Source organism: Triturus cristatus, chromosome 4_2, assembly GCF_964204655.1.
Source record: "Triturus cristatus chromosome 4_2, aTriCri1.1, whole genome shotgun sequence".
In the NCBI taxonomy this organism is placed as follows: domain Eukaryota; kingdom Metazoa; phylum Chordata; class Amphibia; order Caudata; family Salamandridae; genus Triturus; species Triturus cristatus.
The window spans coordinates 898,962,856-898,981,554 of NC_140586.1; the positions used below are offsets into that span (position 1 = coordinate 898,962,856).

At 53.7% G+C, this 18,699-nt stretch overlaps 1 protein-coding gene across 13 annotated transcripts in view; it reads right to left on the reverse strand.

The window, feature by feature from the left end:
* ST3GAL3 (ST3 beta-galactoside alpha-2,3-sialyltransferase 3) overlaps positions 1-18,699 on the reverse strand; it is a 1,226,061-nt gene that overhangs the window by 1,100,317 nt on the left and 107,045 nt on the right. Inside the window, exon 1 of one of the 13 annotated variants that reach the window (XM_085602934.1) lies at positions 15,834-15,866. The exons of the other annotated variants lie outside the window; for them this stretch is intronic. The gene's annotated coding sequence lies outside the window, so the exon portion shown is untranslated. Of the gene's footprint in view, positions 1-15,833; positions 15,867-18,699 lie in introns of those variants that run through there. 13 annotated transcript variants of the gene reach the window in all.

Genomic DNA, 18,699 nt, shown 5'->3' on the forward strand with positions numbered 1-18,699 from the left:
CTACAATCTTCACATCTTTGATATTCACGGCATCATCGACGCTTTTGGCTAGCAGCACTTTTGAACATTTTCCTATAGAAAATCAGCCCGCGACGCGACACCAGAATCGACCTATGCACCCGGCTTCCCTGGGGCAGGTAACAGTGGTACCTCGGTACTCTCGTGGTAGTGGGCTCCTCAAAAGCTTAAGTCTAAAGTTTTAACTTTAAAGTCACTTCTAGCAGGAGTATAATCTGTGTAATTTCAACTGCGACTTTCTCCATAGACTACAATAGAGATGCAGATAGCAGCTATTTCCACTGCACGCGCCTCCCGTGGGTCTCCTTCCTCATAACCTGGGGTGGATTCTTAAGGGGCCAGCGATCCTAAATGCCCTAGGCATTGTCTGTAGAATTGTCGTGGTTCTTATACCACTTTTTTGATATATGGTTTGGTCCACCCCTGGGGCCCTATGATTCCTGTGCTATTTATTGTGTTTATAAATGCTTGTTTGAATTGTAACTTTGCCACTAGACTCATAAAGAGACTGTGGGATTCTGTCTAGAATAAATACATATATTTTATATATATACACCTGTGTGGGCTACTCTTTCATTTGGTTATTCAAGAGGTTATTATGGTAAAACAATAAGCTTAACACTCCTTCAAGACTTAGCCTGAAGGCTGCTCTCCACAGCTACCACTAGGATAGCTTTCTTTAAAGGTTGTCTTAAACATATCATCAATAAGAGTCGAATTGGACTGGTGCAAGGTGTCCCTATAACTAGGAGACAGCATATGCCAGGCCAACTTCTCACAGAGGGGAACTAGGAGAATCATAAGTCACAGTGAGGAGCTGCACCACTACAAGGCGCTACAAGTGACCGTAAAGAGGGTGGATTGGAACCTGGGACCCCCTCCCATCACTTGCAGCTACAGAGAACATGAGTCCCATCCATCAACTAGATGGGCAGTGCACAGGGGCAGGAGCTGTTGGAAACTGTGACCCCATCAGACCTGCCCTGAAGCAACTCAGATGTATCAGCTGACCCGGCTTTCAGTCATCCTGATCCTACCTCATGTTACTGGAATCTGTGTAGCACACAAGCTGTAATTAATAAGGCTTTGTCTGTGGGGACGTCCGCACTTCCTATGTGTTCATGGCTGACCCGAGTCAGGTGATCCCAGTTTGATCACACTGGGCTGGACGCAGTTTTACTGCAGGCTTCCCATGTGACACAAGCAGTGACTCCTCCTTACAGCCAGCAAAACACGCTATGAATAGGTCTCTTGCAGTCGGTGGCCGGCGGAGAGCATTGCAAGCTTCACTATCTAAGGAGCAGACCTGCAAATACACGCAGTAAATAGGTCCCTTGCCCTCAGTGGCCATCGGAGAGCATTGCAAGCTTCACTATCTAAGGAGCAGTCCTGCAAGTACACGCCATAAATGGGTCTCTTGCAGTCGGTGGCCTGCGGAGAGCATTGCAAGCGTCACTATCTAAGGAGCAGTCCTGCAAGTACACACCATAAATGGGTGTCTTGCACTCGGTGGCCTGCGGAGAGCATTGCAAGCTTCACTATATAAGGAGCAGTCCTGCAAATACACGCAGTAAGTAGGCCCCTTGCCCACAGTGGCCATCGGAGAGCATTGCAAGCTTCACTATCTAAGGAGCAGTCCTGCAAGTACACGCCATAAAGGTGTCTCTTGCACTCCGTGGCCTACGGAGAACATTGCAAGCGTCACTAAGGAGCAGTCCTGCAAGTACACGCCATAAATGGGTCTCTTGCCATCGGTGGCCTGCGGAGAGCATTGCAAGTTTCACTATATAAGGAGCAGTCCTGCAAATACACGCAGTAAATAGGCCCCTTGCCCTCAGTGGCCATCGGAGAGCATTGCAAGCTTCACTATCTAAGGAGCAGTCCTGCAAATACATGCAATCAATCGGACTCTTGCAGTCTGTAGCCTAGGGAGAGCTTAGCAAGTGTCACTATCTAAGGCAAAGTCTTGGGTGCCACCCCTCTCCTGGAGGCAAGACTCCCAAATCCTGGGATGTACACAAACCGTATACTCTTCTGGCACCACAGCACAGCCTGGCACCCAGATCACACTGTCCATGGCTCTCTCTGAAGACTAGGAACCGTCCATATCTGCGGAATATCCTACAAATGTTGGCCTCATTGTCTAGCCCAAGCGAAAGCCAGCACAATTATCCACCAGCATGGCAAAGCCACTGGGTCTAGTTCAATATGCGAAAGCATGCACAGATAGGCATGCCCAGACCAGCACACGCTTTACTTGCACGCCCTCGGGCATAGCACCACAAGCTTTGGGAATGAAAACAACACGAGGCACACTAGAAAGCACAAAGAGGGGCATGCAGCACAGAAACAAGACACAAACAGCACAAAAACACGACAGACACAGTGTTAGCGCATTTGTGCATGCTGAGATTGCAGATGTGGTGGAAACTGTGGTATCTGCAGTGGTTGCAGCGGATGACCATGCTGTGCTGACAACTGTGGTCACTCCTGTGTTACCATCTGTGGGCACTGCTGTGGTGTCTGCTATGGTATCACCTATGGGCACTACTGTTGTACCTAATGTGGCATCCGCTGTGGGCACTACGGTAGTCTCTGCTGTGGCCTTCCCTTTGGGTCACTGCTGTAGTCTCAGCTGTTTACCTACTGTGGTCTCTGCTGTTTTACCTGCTGTTGTATCACCTGTAGTCACTGCTGTAGCCTCTGCTGTGAGATCACCTGTAATCACTGCTGTTGTACCTGCTGTGGCTTCACATGTGGGCACCACTGTAGTCTCTGCTGTGGCCTCACCTGTGGGCACTACTGTAGTCTCTGCTGTGGCATCACCTGTAGTCACTACTGTGGTCTTTGCTGTTGTACCTCCTATGGCTTCACCTGTGGGCACTACTGTAGTCTCGGCTGTGGCATCACCTGTGGGCACTACTGTAGTCTCTGCTGTGGTGCCACCTGTGGTCTCTGCTGTTGTACCTGCTGTGGCGTCCCCTATGGTCACTACTATAGTCTCTGCTGTGACATCACCTGTGGTCTCTGCTGTTGTAGCCTCCCCTTGGGGTCAATGCTGTAGTCTCAGCTGTTATACCTACTGTGGTCTCTGCTGTTTTGCCTGTTGTGGTATCGCCTGTAGTCACTGCTGTAGCCTCTGCTGTGACATCACCTGTGATCACTGCTGTTGTACCTGCTGTGGCTTCACCTGTGGTCACTGCTGCCGTATCTGTTGTAGTATCTGCTGTAATATCTGCTGTGGTATCACCACTGTGGGCTCTGCTGTGGCATCGCCTGTGGTCTCTGCTGTTTTACCTGCTGTGGTTTCACCTGTGGTCACTGCTGTAGCCTCTGCTGTGACATCACCTGTGGTCACTGCTGTGGGATCTTTTGTAGTATCTGTGGTGGTGTCACCTGTGGTATCTGCGGTGGTGTCACCTGTGGTAACTGCTGTAGTCTCTGCTGTGGCATCGCCTGTGGGCTCTGCTGTGGCATCACCTGTGGGCTCTGCTGTTTTACCTGCTGTGGTGTCACCTGTGGTCATAGCTGTAGCCTCTGCTGTGACATCACCTGTGATCACTGCTGTTGTACCTGCTGTGGTTTCACCTATGGTCACTGCTGTGGTATCTGTTGTAGTATCTGCTGTAGTGTCACCTATGGTCAGTACTGTGGTCTCTGCTGTTGTACCTGCGGTGGTTTCACCTGTGGTCACTACTGTGGTCTCTGCTGTAGCTTCACCTGTAGTCACTATGGTGGTCTCTGCTGTGGCATCTACTGAGGTCTCTGATGTGGCATCACCTGTGGTCACTACTGTGGTCTCGGTTGTGGCGTCACCTGTGGTCACTACTGTGGTCTCGGCTGTGGTATCACCTGTGGTCACTGCTGTGGTCTGTGCTGTAGTGTCACCTGTGGTCACTACTGTGGTCTCTGCTGTAGCTTCACCTGTGGTCTCTGCTGTAGCTTCACCTGTAGTCCTTATGGTGGTCTCTGCTGTGGCATCTACTGTGGTCTCTGATGTGGCATCACCTGTGGTCACTACTGTGGTCTCTGCTGTGGTGTCACCTGTGGTCACTACTGTGGTTTCTGCTGTGGTGTCACCTGTGGTCACTACTGTGGTCTCTGCTGTTCTACCTGCTGTCACATCACCTGTAGTCACTGCTGTGGTCTCTGTTGTATGATCTGCGGTGGTGTCACTTTTGGTCACTGCTGTAGTCTCTGCTGTTGCATCTGCTGTTGTGCCACTTGTGGTCTCTGCTGTGGTATCTGCCCTGAATCCCCTGTGGTCACTGCTGTGGTCTCTGCTATAGCTTCACCTGTGGTCACTATAGTGGTATCTGCTGTGGCATCACCTGTGGTCACTGCTGTAGTCTCTTCTGTTGTGTTACCTGTGGTCAATAATGTGGTCTCTGCTGTTTTACCTGTTGTGGCTTCACCTGTGGTCCCTACTGTAGTCTCTGCTGTGGCATCACCTGTGGCCACTACTGTGGTCTCTGCTGTTGTACCTGCCGTGGCTTCGCCTGTGGTCTCTACTGTTCTACCTGCTGTCACATCACCTGTAGTCACTGCTGTGGTCTCTGTTGTAGTATCTGCTGTGACGTCACCTGTGGTCACTGCTGTGGTGCCTGTTGTAGAATCTGATGTCACATCGGTTGTGGTTACTACTGTGGTCACTGCTGTCGTCTCTGCTGTAGCTTCACCTGTGGTCACTATCGTGGTCTCTGCTGTAGCTTCACCTGTGGTCACGATGGTGGTCTCTGCTGTTGTGCCACATGTGGTCACTGCTGTTGCGTCACCTGTGGTCACTGCTGTGGACTCGGCTGTGTATCACCTGTGGTCACTGCTGTGGTCTCTGATGTGTATCACCTGTGGTCACTACTGTGGTCTCTGCTGTGCTGTCACCTGTGGTTGATTTGATTTGTTTATATGCCGCATTGAATCACCCTAGGGAGGGTATCCCAGCGCTCTGGGGTAGCAGTGAAGCGTTGATCGGGGTTTCAGGCTAGAAACAGGGCAGTTTTCAGAGCCTTCCTGAACTTCCAGTAGTCAGGGCATTGTCTTAAGGCCTCCCCTTTGGGTCACTGCTGTAGTCTCAGCTGTTATACCTGCTGTGGTCTCAGCTGTGGTCACTGCTGTAGCTTCACCTGTGGTCACTATGGTGGTCTTTACTGTGGCTTCACCTGTGGTCACTGCTGTCGTCTCTGCTGTAGCATCAGCTGTGGTCATTATGGTGGTCTCTGCTGTGGCATCACCTGTGGTCACTACTGTGACGTCACCTGTGGTCACTAATGTGGTCTCTACTGTAGCTTCACCTGTGGTCACTGCTGTCGTCTCTGCTGTAGCATCACCTGTGGTCACTATGGTGGTAACTACTGTTGTCTCTGATGTGGTGTGGTAACACAGGTATGTGGCCTATACTGTGGTCTCCGCTATAGGGTCACCTGTGATCACTACTGTGGTCTCTGCTGTAGTGTCACCTGAGGTCACTGCTGTGGTCTCTGCTGTAGTATCACCTGTGGTCACTATGGTGGTAACTACTGTTGTCTCTGCTGTGGTGTGGTAACACAGGTATGTGGCCTATACTGTGGTCTCTGCTATAGGGTCACCTGTGATCACTACTGTGGTCTCTGCTGTAGTGTCACCTGAGGTCACTGCTGTGGTCTCTGCAGTAGGGTCACCTGTGGTCACTGCTGTTGCATCTGTTGTAGCATCTGCTGTGGCATCACCTGTGGTCACTACTGTGACGTCACCTGTGGTCACTAATGTGGTCTCTACTGTAGCTTCACCTGTGGTCACTGCTGTCGTCTCTGCTGTAGCATCACCTGTGGTCACTATGGTGGTAACTACTGTTGTCTCTGATGTGGTGTGGTAACACAGGTATGTGGCCTATACTGTGGTCTCCGCTATAGGGTCACCTGTGATCACTACTGTGGTCTCTGCTGTAGTGTCACCTGAGGTCACTGCTGTGGTCTCTGCTGTAGTATCACCTGTGGTCACTATGGTGGTAACTACTGTTGTCTCTGCTGTGGTGTGGTAACACAGGTATGTGGCCTATACTGTGGTCTCTGCTATAGGGTCACCTGTGATCACTACTGTGGTCTCTGCTGTAGTGTCACCTGAGGTCACTGCTGTGGTCTCTGCAGTAGGGTCACCTGTGGTCACTGCTGTTGCATCTGTTGTAGCATCTGCTGTAGCATCACCTGTGGTCACTGCTGTGGTCACTGCTGTGGTCACTGCTGTGGTCACTGCTGTGGTCACTGCTGTGTCATCACCTGTGGTCACTACTGTGGTATCTGTTGTAGTATCTGCTGTGGAGTCACTTGTGGTCACTGCTGTGGTCTCTGCTGTGGCATCACCTCCGGTCGCTGCTGTGGTACCGATTAACCACAGCGCCAGCTTTCCCTGCGGACGGGTTTACCATTGAATGGTCGCCGTACATTGTGACGTCCTCCATTAATGAAGTGCTTCTTAATAATTAGCAGTGAAGAGAGATTACGACTCCCTCCCTTCTCAGACGCGCACTATGTCCCTCACTTGTAAAGTGATGAGTTCCAGTGGGTCACTGTGTATCTCCATAAATCTGATTGGTCCTGAGGATGGCCTCATGGATTGATACCTTTTGAGATCGAAACTTCGACAACAAGCCCAACCCTCTGGTGCAGTTACCTACACCCGTGCGAATCTTGTCTCGATAGGAAGAGGGACATTTAGGTAGTTTCACTTGAGAGTGGGTCCCTCACACACCGACAGATGGAAACACTGAACGGTGCAGATGGACTTGGATAGCACATGCCCAGTGTATCCGTGGCCATCATCCTCACTGAGGCCCAGCAGGCTCTGTCCATGAGTACATGCTCTTGGATTCAATCACCTCACGTGCCTCTCTTATTTTTGTATTAAGGATTTGTAATAAAAAAAAAACATTTGCGAAACAGTTTTATGTGAATGACACTAATTAGCTTATGATGCCGCGGATTGGGCATTTCAATCACGTCAAATCTTTTAGATTTGTTGTGATTCTGAATGATTCCCTTGTCAGCCGTTTACCTTATTATACTTGTACCTGTTGTGGCATCACCTGTAGTCACTATAGTGGTCTCTGCTGTGGCCTCTACTGTAGTCACTACTGTTGCATCACCTGTGGTCACCACTGTGGTCTCTGCTGTTGTACCTGCGGTCGCTGCACCTGTGGTCACCACTGTGGGGTCTGCTGCGGCATCACCTGTGATCTACTGTGGTCTCTGCTGTGGCATCAACCGTGGCTACCACTGTGGTCTCTGCCTTTGCAACTGCTGTGGCCTCACCTATTGTCATTACTATGGTCTGTGCGGTTCTACCTCCTGTGGCATCACCTGTGGTTACCACTGTGGTCTCTGCTTTTGTACCTGCGGTCGCTGCACCTGTGGTCACCACTGTGGTCTCTGCACCTGTGGTCACCACTGTGGTCTCTGCTGTTGTACGTGCGGTCGCATCACCTGTGGTCACCACTGTGGGGTCTGCTGCGGCATCACCTGTCGTCACTACTGTTGCATCACCTGTGGTCACCACTGTGGTCTCTGCTGTTGTACCTGCGGTCGCTGCACCTGTGGTCACCACTGTGGGGTCTGCTGCGGCATCACCTGTGATCTACTGTGGTCTCTGCTGTGGCATCAACCGTGGCTACCACTGTGGTCTCTGCCTTTGCAACTGCTGTGGCCTCACCTATTGTCATTACTATGGTCTGTGCGGTTCTACCTCCTGTGGCATCACCTGTGGTTACCACTGTGGTCTCTGCTTTTGTACCTGCGGTCGCTGCACCTGTGGTCACCACTGTGGTCTCTGCACCTGTGGTCACCACTGTGGTCTCTGCTGTTGTACGTGCGGTCGCATCACCTGTGGTCACCACTGTGGGGTCTGCTGCGGCATCACCTGTCGTCACTACTGTTGCATCACCTGTGGTCACCACTGTGGTCTCTGCTGTTGTACCTGCGGTCGCTGCACCTGTGGTCACCACTGTGGGGTCTGCTGCGGCATCACCTGTCGTCTCTGCTGCGGCATCACCTGTCGTCACTACTGTTGCATCACCTGTGGTCACCACTGTGGTCTCTGCTGTTGTACCTGCGGTCGCTGCACCTGTGGTCACCACTGTGGGGTCTGCTGCGGCATCACCTGTTGTCACTACTGTTGCATCACCTGTGGTCACCACTGTGGTCTCTGCTGTTGTACCTGCGGTCGCTGCACCTGTGGTCACCACTGTGGGGTCTGCTGCGGCATCACCTGTCGTCACTACTGTTGTCTCTACTGGGGTCTCTGCTGTTGCATCACCTGTGGTCACCACTGTGGTCTCTGCTGTTGTACCTGCGGTCGCTGCACCTGTGGTCACCACTGTGGTCTCTGCACCTGTGGTCACCACTGTGGTCTCTGCTGTTGTACGTGCGGTCGCATCACCTGTGGTCACCACTGTGGGGTCTGCTGCGGCATCACCTGTTGTCACTACTGTTGCATCACCTGTGGTCACCACTGTGGTCTCTGCTGTTGTACCTGCGGTCGCTGCACCTGTGGTCACCACTGTGGGGTCTGCTGCGGCATCACCTGTCGTCACTACTGTTGTCTCTACTGGGGTCTCTGCTGTTGCATCACCTGTGGTCACCACTGTGGTCTCTGCTGTTGTACCTGCGGTCGCTGCACCTGTGGTCACCACTGTGGTCTCTGCACCTGTGGTCACCACTGTGGTCTCTGCTGTTGTACGTGCGGTCGCATCACCTGTGGTCACCACTGTGGGGTCTGCTGCGGCATCACCTGTCGTCACTACTGTTGCATCACCTGTGGTCACCACTGTGGTCTCTGCTGTTGTACCTGCGGTCGCTGCACCTGTGGTCACCACTGTGGGGTCTGCTGCGGCATCACCTGTCGTCACTACTGTTGTCTCTACTGGGGTCTTTGCTGTTGCATCACCTGTGGTTACCACTGTGGTCTCTGCTGTTGTACCTGCGGTCGCTGCACCTGTGGTCACCACTGTGGTCTCTGCACCTGTGGTCACCACTGTGGTCTCTGCTGTTGTACGTGCGGTCGCATCACCTGTGGTCACCACTGTGGGGTCTGCTGCGGCATCACCTGTTGTCACTACTGTTGCATCACCTGTGGTCACCACTGTGGTCTCTGCTGTTGTACCTGCGGTCGCTGCACCTGTGGTCACCACTGTGGGGTCTGCTGCGGCATCACCTGTCGTCACTACTGTTGTCTCTACTGGGGTCTCTGCTGTTGCATCACCTGTGGTCACCACTGTGGTCTCTGCTGTTGTACCTGCGGTCGCTGCACCTGTGGTCACCACTGTGGTCTCTGCACCTGTGGTCACCACTGTGGTCTCTGCTGTTGTACGTGCGGTTGCATCACCTGTGGTCACCACTGTGGGGTCTGCTGCGGCATCACCTGTCGTCACTACTGTTGCATCACCTGTGGTCACCACTGTGGTCTCTGCTGTTGTACCTGCGGTCGCTGCACCTGTGGTCACCACTGTGGGGTCTGCTGCGGCATCACCTGTCGTCACTACTGTTGTCTCTACTGGGGTCTCTGCTGTTGCATCACCTGTGGTCACCGCTGTGGTCTCCATTGTTGTACCTGAGGTCGCATCACCTGTGGGCACTACTGTGGTCTCTACTGTGGCATCACCTGTGGTCCCTACTGTGGTCTCCATTGTTGTACCTGAGGTCGCATCACCTGTGGGCACTACTGTGGTCTCTACTGTGGCATCACCTGTGGTCCCTACTGTGGTCTCCATTGTTGTACCTGAGGTCGCATCACCTGTGGGCACTACTGTGGTCTCTGCTGCGGCATCACCTGTGGTCCCTACTGTTGCATCACCTGTGATCACTACTGTGGTCTCTGCTGTTCTATCTGCTGTTGCATCACCTGTGGCCACCACTGTGGTCTCTGCTGTGGCATCACCGGACATCTACTGCGGTCTCTGCTGTAGCATCACCTGTGGTCACTACGGTTGCCTCTATTGTGGTCTCTGCAGTGGCATCAACTGTGGCCCACCCACTGTGGTCTCCACTGTGGTCTCTGCTGTTGCATCACCTGTGGTCACCACTGTGGTCTCTGCTGTTGTACTTGCAGTCGCATCACCGGTGGTCACTGCTGTGGTCTCTGCTGTGGCTTCACCTGTGGTCACTACTGTGGCCTTAGCTGTTGAGCCGGCTGGGGAGTCTCCTTTTGTCACTACTGTGGTCTCTGCTGTTCTACCTGCTGTGCTGTGGCAACAACTGATGGACGGAATGCTGAATAAATCAAACATTCACGCCCAGTCAAGCGATTGGGGTTGAATCCACGGTTCTTTATTCTTTTGCTCACTTTACTACCCCAGTTTGGACCCAGCCATAAGCAACTCTGTCTTGACCCTGTACCTCTTGGGGACAGTCCAGCCCAAACTGCCAAGCCGGGTCCTCCCTGGACCAGAAACATGGATCCTGGGACCGGTTTTAGGGTATATCACCCCTCATAAGCCAGGCTAGCTTTAAACCAGTGCAAAAATAATTGATGGACAGAATGCAGAACAATGTCATACATTCACCCCAGTACAGAGATCTGGGCCTAAATCCATCGTTTTTTTGCTCACCATGCCATTCCAGTTTGAACCCAGCCATATGCAAATCAGTCTTGACCCTGTGCCCCATGGGAACAGTCCAGCCCGAACTGCCAAGCCAGGTCCTCCCTGGACTGGAAACAAGCATCCTAGGACCGGTTTCGGGCTTTCAGCCCTCGTCAGCCAGGATAGCTTGATTCCAGTGGCATGGAGAGCAAGGGACTCACGTCTGAGCATACCCTTCCCACTCGGGGTGACAAATGCAAAAATAACAATTGATGGACAGAATGCAGAATAATGTCATACATTCACCCCAGTACAGAGATCTGGGCCTAAATCCATCGTTTTTTTGCTCACCATGCCATTCCAGTTTGAACCCAGCCATATGCAAATCAGTCTTGACCCTGTGCCCCATGGGAACAGTCCAGCCCGAACTGCCAAGCCAGGTCCTCCCTGGACTGGAAACAAGCATCCTAGGACCGGTTTCGGGCTTTCAGCCCTCGTCAGCCAGGATAGCTTGATTCCAGTGGCATGGAGAGCAAGGGACTCACGTCTGAGCATACCCTTCCCACTCGGGGTGACAAATGCAAAAATAACAATTGATGGACAGAATGCAGAACAATGTCATACATTCACCCCAGTACAGAGATCTGGGCCTAAATCCATCGTTTTTTTGCTCACCATGCCATTCCAGTTTGAACCCAGCCATATGCAAATCAGTCTTGACCCTGTGCCCCATGGGAACAGTCCAGCCCGAACTGCCAAGCCAGGTCCTCCCTGGACTGGAAACAAGCATCCTAGGACCGGTTTCTGGTTTCGGGTTTTCCCAGACGTGGGACCCGTGCTCACTACGCCACTGGAGTCAAGCTATCCTGGCTGATGACGGCTGATAGCCAGAAACCGGTCCTAGGATGCTTGATTCCGGTCCAGGGAAGACATGGCTTGGCAGTTCGGGCTGGACTGTTCCCATGAGGCACAGGGTCAAGACTGATTTGCATATGGCCATGTCTAAACTGGGGTGGCGTAGTGGGCAAAAAAACGATGGATTTAACCCAGATCTTTTGACTGGGGGAGAATGTCTGCATTGTCAGCATTCCGTCCATCATTTGTTTGTTGTATAGCTTTAAACCAGTGGCACAGTGAGCAAGGGACCCACGTATGGGCATACCCGGCACACTTAGAGCAAAAAGTGCTGCGTCAACAAATGGACGGAATGCTGAATAAATAAAACATTCTCCCCCAGTCATGCTGTACTGGGATTAATGTTACATTGTTCTGCATTCTGTCCATCAATTGTTCTTTTTGCATTGGTCACCCCGAGTGGGAAGGGTATGCCCAGACGTGGGTCACATGTTCACCATGCCACTGGATTCAAGCTAGCCTGGCTGATGTGGGGTGATACCCTGAAAGTGGTCCCAGGATGCTTGTTTCCTGGCCACGGAGGACCTGGCCTGGCCTGGCAGTTTGGGCTGGACTGTTTCCAGGGGGAGCAAGGTCAAAACTGATTTGCATATTGCTGGGTTTTAATATGAATGGCACGGGGAGCCAAAAAACAAGGGAATTAAGCCCAGATCTCTGTACTGGGGTGAATGTATGACATTGTTCAACATTCCATCCATCAATTGTTCCTTTTGCGTTCTACCTGCTGTGGCCTCACCTGTGGGCACTACTGTGGCCTCTTTTTGTTACATCTGTGGTCACAACACTGCACCCAGCTGTGGTAGCACCTTTGCTAGTATCTGCTGCTTTCAGCGTGAAAGGGGCTGACCCCAAACAACTCTTGTATATTTGTTTTTGTTAATCACAAAAGCTCTGTCAGACACACCTCGTCTGTCCATAGGGACATCTTAAAAGAGCGCGCGGGGCCTGTTTACGGATTTTGATTTCCTGTCGTCCGTCCATAGGGACATCTTAGTAGAGCGTGCAGCCTCTTCACAGCCTTTAATTGGCCGTCGTCCGTCCGTAGGGACATCTTAATAAAGCTCGCTGCCTCTTTACAGTCTTTGATTGGCCGTCGTCCTTCCATAGGGACATCTTAATAGAGCGCGCTGCCTCTTTACAGTCTTTGATTGGCTGTCGTCCTTCCATAGGGACATCTTAATAGAGCGTGCTGCCTCATAACAGCCTTTTGGCTGTCGTCCGTCCATAGGGACATCTTAATAGGACGCGCTGCCTCTTCACAGCCTTTGATTGGCTGGCATCACTGCTTGCTTGTCAGGCAGCACTTTTTTCCCTTTTGTGTGAAACACTCCTATATAGTGCACACATGTTAAGCCCTCTCCCTCGTGTAGTCTCTCCCCCACATTCCTGTTGCCTGACTGCCTGTCCCTGCCCCGTCCGCCTTCTGTGCTGCTTTCCCCCATCCCTAGTGCGGCTTTCGTTCCTGCCACCCCCCGTTACTGTTTACGCCCCGCGCCTTTCCCGTTGCTTCTGCATCCCTAACTCCCCCGTGTTGCTTCAGCGTTCGTCCTCTACTTCAAGCCCCCACGTTGCTTTGCCGTTTGCCCACTAATGTACCCCATATTGATCTGATGTTCCCACCACCTTCTATAATGATGCACCCGCTCCCTATATCTTAAAAAGGTGTTTTTGCTCGTTTTATTTTCTTTTTAGTAACTAATTAAACTCGGATTACAAGGTAAAAAGAAAAAAAAACACCTGTAACATTAAAGGTGCGCATGCGTGGTGTGGGCAGCTGCATCAAAGGCTTTCTTTATTTTTCACTTTTGTCACGAGTGGCGTGGTGGATGCTGGGCAACTTGGCTAAAAACCATTGGCAGAGCCAACAGGTCAAACATGCGAGACCTACTGGCTTTGCCAGTGCTCGTTTTGCCTGTCATGAGCTCTCCGACTCCAGAACCAATGGAGAAGGTAGCATGACCATGCTGAGGACGCTGGAGGACGCTGGGGGTCGCTGTAGCTCTCACCAGAGGTCAGCAACGCTGCTGAGCCTGACGAAGGCACCAAGAGATAGCATAGTAGTTAGGGCGCAGCGAGCCCCTCTGATACGTAAACTTATGTTAAGAAGCCACGTTCGGAACGGAGGCTTTGCTGGCATCCAGGGGGCAAGCTTAACCCCCACAGGGAGTCCGTCCAACCGTAGGGTGGAGGCCAAGTTCAGCAGCTGCGTGCCCAAGAGTCTGCGGCTCAACCCTTGGCGCTGCCCCTGCCAGGCCCCCATATTGAAAGGGTTGGGTCGAAAGTCTGCGAGAAAGGACCTGCGAAGCCCCAGGGGGCGACATGGATCTTGCCTACCTTGGAAGTGACCAGCCGGACCACTGGGCGCCTCCAGAGAGGCAGGGTGGCTCGGGGAGCTATCCTTGGTGCTGACCTCTCATGGGCTAGCAGTGGCCCCTTGGAGTCTAGAAGGCCGTTTGAACTCTCGACCTAAACGGGGCCTGAACCCCAAGACTGATCCAGGGGGAGCTCTCATGAACGGTAGGGGTACAGACTCCTTAACTACTCAAGCCCCCCCTACATCCGTTCGAGTGCACTGGACACCGCCTGCTGCCATTTAAGAGAGCCCTGGGCACAGACGGAGATAGGCAGAAGCGGCGGAGGTGTGTGGTGTGGGGGTGTGGGGGTGTGTGTGGGGGGGGTGTGGGGGGGTGTGGGGGGGGGGGTGCGTGGGGTGTGTGCGTGGGTGTGTGTGTGTGTGGGGGGTGGGTGTGTGTGGGGGGGTGGGTGTGTGTGGGTGTGTTTGGGGGAGGGGGTGGGGGGGTCGGGGGTATGAGGGGGGGTGGGGGTATGAGGGGAGGTGGGGGGGTATGGGGGGGTGAGTGTGCGTGGGGGGGTGTGTGTGGGGGGGGGGTGTGGGGGGGGTGGTGTGTGTGTGTGTGTGTGTGTGTGTTGCTAGCATTGGTCTTCACGCCGCACCCCACGAGCTACCCCCGGAATGCTCCACCGGCCTCCCCCAGAGGGGCAGGAGACGCCCAGCATCCTGCTCCGAGGCCACAGACAGCCTCCACCTTCATACAGCCGGCGGGTGGCTTCAGGGTATGGATACAAGCCTGGGTGGGTGGCTTCAGCGCGAGGGATGCAAAAGCACTCCCGAGTGTAAAATGAAACGAAATGAAGGTGCGGCACAGATGCAAATAAAAGGCTTTAAACAGGAAACGGTTAACATGCAGGGACACTCATTCATACATACTCGTCACAGACGACCATGACCGCTTTAAGGAGAGTAATGAAATGTGGCGTCCTATCCGAAGGGTGCCTTCAACGGAGCCCCAATACAAGAAACCAGGACGCGATCATTCAGCGAGAACTATAGGTAGACAACAACGACGGACGGACGGACGACGACGAACCCACGTGACCTGGACTGTATGCCATGCAGTAAACCACTGACGGGCAGAGGCTGAATGAATGACAAGACGCAGCGCTACAACCCAAAAAGCCTCAAGGCGCGCCTCGCTCGAAGGAGAGGACGCAGGGGGAAATTAGAATAGCCAGGAATGGATAGTCCTCAGGGCTGGTGCATACATGCCAACACTCCCGATTCAGGCGTGAGACTACCGATTTGAAGGCTAGTCTCCCGCCTCCCGATTCCTGCAAGCAAAAACCCGATTCCTCGGGGTTTCAGCTGACAGGGCTTGGTAATATGTAACGTGCTAATTCTTCCAGCAATTGTCAGAATGGCGATGCAGGGGCTCTAGAAGGGGTGACAAATCAACAAAGCCCCATTAACAACCGAATTGTCTTTTAAACACCTGTGAAGTACTGGGGGGGGGGGGGGGGCGCGCTGTGTGTGTGCCTGGAAGCTGTTTCAGCCCAGGCCAGTGCACAACTATTGCATCCCCCTCTTTCTCTGCCTGCCATTGCGCTCCATGCTTCTGAAAGGTGATAAAAAAAACACGTGAATTTGCTTTCAAATGCCCGACCCTGCAGCAGCACACTTCCAAAGTCCATACATGACAGAAACCCGATTGAAGGCCCCATTCTCCCGATTTTTTTTTTTTTTAGATCTCCCACTTTGCTCTCCTGAAATGTTGGCATGTATGCTGGGGCACAGCCAGTCGCACATTAGGCTCGGGGAGTGCCGGATATGCGAGAACGGCTCAGCTCACCCGTGTCCGGCACTGCCCGACATTCGACTGACTCTGGCCCAAGCCCCACCAGCCTCCGAGAGTACTCCCTCCGTCCAGACGTTAGAGAAGTCAGAGAGAGAAGTCACAAAGAGAAGACAGTCAGCCGCCCTGGGCTCTGGCCGGGCCCTCACATGCGGGGTGGACGTGGATGTGGGGTCGGGCACAGTCCACACTATGAGCCTTACCTGGGGCCTGGAGCCCTGCGCAGCACTTCAGTCCGTGGAGCAGGAGGCCAGGGAGTGAGGAGGGAAGGCAGGCAGAGGGGACCTCGTGTGTGGGGCACATGGTTAGCTCGTGACCCCAGTGGGCCCCTCCCTGCCTGTTAAGCCTTCGGCCACCTTCTTTCATCTCAGAGCCCCGACCCCATCCCCCTCTTTAAGGACCAGTGCTCAGTTACCCCCTCCTGGACCAGAGCCACTGCCCAATAGCCCATAACTGAGCCCCTGCCCCCCCCCCACACCCCACGATTCACAGAGCCCTCTGCCACCCAATGATTCACAGAGCCCCCTGCCCTCCCACACCCCACGATTCACCTAGCCCTCTGCCCCTCACACTCCACGATACATAGAGCCCTCTGCCCTCCCACACCCCACGATTCAGAGCCCCTGCCCCTCCCACACCCCACTATACACAGAGCCCTCTGCCCACGAACACCCCACGATACAGAGCCCGCTGCCCCTCACACCCCACGATTCACAAGGCCCTCTGCCCCCCCACACCCCACGATACAGAGCCCGCTGCCCCTCACACCCCACGATTCACAAGGCCCTCTGCCCCTCCCACACCCCACGATACACAGAGCCCTCTGCCCTGCCACACCCCACGATACACAGAGCTCTCAGCCCTCACTCACCCCACGATTCACCTGGCCCTCTGCCCCTCACACACCCCACGATACACAGAGCCCTCTGCCCTCCCACACCCCACGATACACAGAGCTCTCAGCCCTCACAGCCCCCGATTCACCTGGCCCTCTGTCTCTCCCACACCCACGATAACACAGATCCCTTTGGCCCTCACTCCGTCAAACCTAGCGCCCCCTTCTTTCATCTCAGAGCCCCGTACCCCGTCACTTCACCCCATTGTCCTTTTCTCCCCACCCCACTCCCCCGCTCCAAACCAGAGCTCTCTGCTTACCCACTCCATGCCAGAACCTGCCCCATCACTCCACGCCAGAGCCCTCTGCACCCTCTCTCCATGTGGGACCCATTCGCCCCCTCACTCCATGCCAGAACCATCTGCTCCCCCGCCCCCTCACTCCATGCCAGAACCCTTTGCTCCCTCACTCCATGCCAGAACTCTCTGCTCCCTCACTACATGCCAGAACCCTCTGCTCCCTCACTACACGCTAGGACCCTGTGCCCCCCATTTCACGCCAGAGCCCTCTGCTCCCTCACTCCGTACCAGAACCCACTGTTCCACAACTCTTACTACCCTCCACCCATCCATTCCATGACCCCCTACACGTCCCCTCATAGAGCCCTCTCTCTCCCCCTTTCCTATGCCCTCTTCCTCACAGACCAGTCTCCTCTCCTCCTCCCCAAAGCCTCCTTTCTCCCGGACCCGTCTCCTCTCTCATCCTTCCCAAAGCATCATTTCTCCCAGAGCGGTCTCTTCTCTCCTCCTTCCAAAGGCCACCTTCTTCCCAAGCCAGTCTCCTATCACCTCCTTCCTCCCAGACCTGTCTCCTCTCACCTTCTTTCTCCCAGACCCATCTCCTCTCTCCTCCTTCCCAAGGCCTCCTTTCTCCCAGACCGTTCTCCTCCTTTCCAAAGCCTCCTTTCTCCCAGACTCGTCTGCTATCTCCCAGACTCGTCTCTTCTCTCCTCCTTCCCAAAGCCTCCTTTCTCTCAGACCAGTCTCCTCTCTCCTCCTTCCCAAAGCCCCCTTTCTCCCAGACCCTTCTCCTATCTCCCAGACGGTGTCCTCTCTCCTCCGTCCCAAAGCCTCCTTCTCCAGACCCATCTGCTATCTCCCAGATGGTCTCCTCTCTGCTCCTTCCCAAAGCCTCCTTTCTCCCAGACCAGTCTCCTCTATCCTCCTTCCCAAAGCCTTCTTTCTCCCGGATTAGTCTCCCCTATACTCCTTCCCAAAGCCTTCTTTCTCCCAGACCAGTCTCCCCTCTCCTCCTTCGCAAAGCCTCCTTTCTCCCAGACCCATCTGCTATCTCCCAGATGGTCTCCTCTATCCTCCTTCCCAAAGCCTCCTTTCTCCCAGACCAGTCTCCTCTATCCTCCTTCCCAAAGCCTTCTTTCTCCCAGATCAGTCTCCTCTCTCCTCCTTCCCAATGCCTTCTTTCTCCCAGACCAGTCTCCTCTCTCCTCCTTCCCAAAGCCTCCTTTCTCCCAAACCAGTCTCCTCTATCCTCCTTCCCAAAGCCTCCTTTCTCGCAGACCAGTCTCCTCTCTCCTCTCTCCTCCTTCCCAAAGCCTCCTTTCTACAAAACCAGTCTCCTCTATCCTTCCCAAAGCCTCCTTTCTCCCAGACCAGTCTCCTCTATCCTCCTTACCAAAGCCTTCTTTCTCCCAGATCAGTCTACACTCTCCTCCTCCCCAAAGCCTCCTTTCTCCCAGACCAGTCTCCTCTATCCTCCTTCCCAAAGCCTTCTTTCTCCCAGATCAGTCTCCTCTCTCCTCCTTCCCAAAGCCTCCTTTCTCCCAGACCAGTCTCCTCTATCCTCCTTCCCAAAGCCTCCTTTCTCCCAGACTCGTCTGCTATCTCCCAGATGGTCTCCTCTCTGCTCCTTCCCAAAGCCTCCTTTCTCCCAGATTAGTCTCCTCTATCCTCCTTCCCAAAGCCTCCTTTCTCCCAGACCCATCTGCTATCTCCCAGACGGTCTCCTCTCCTCCTTCCCAAACCCTCCATTCTCCCAGACTCGTCTGCTACCTCCCAGACTAGTCTCCTCTCTCCTCCTTTCCAAAGCCTACTTTCTCCCAGACTCGTCTCCTCTCTCACAGACCCATCTCCTCTATCCTCCTTCCCAAAGCCTCCTTTCTCCCAGACCAGTCTCCTCTCTCCTCCTTCCCAAAGACTCCTTTCTCCCAGACCCAT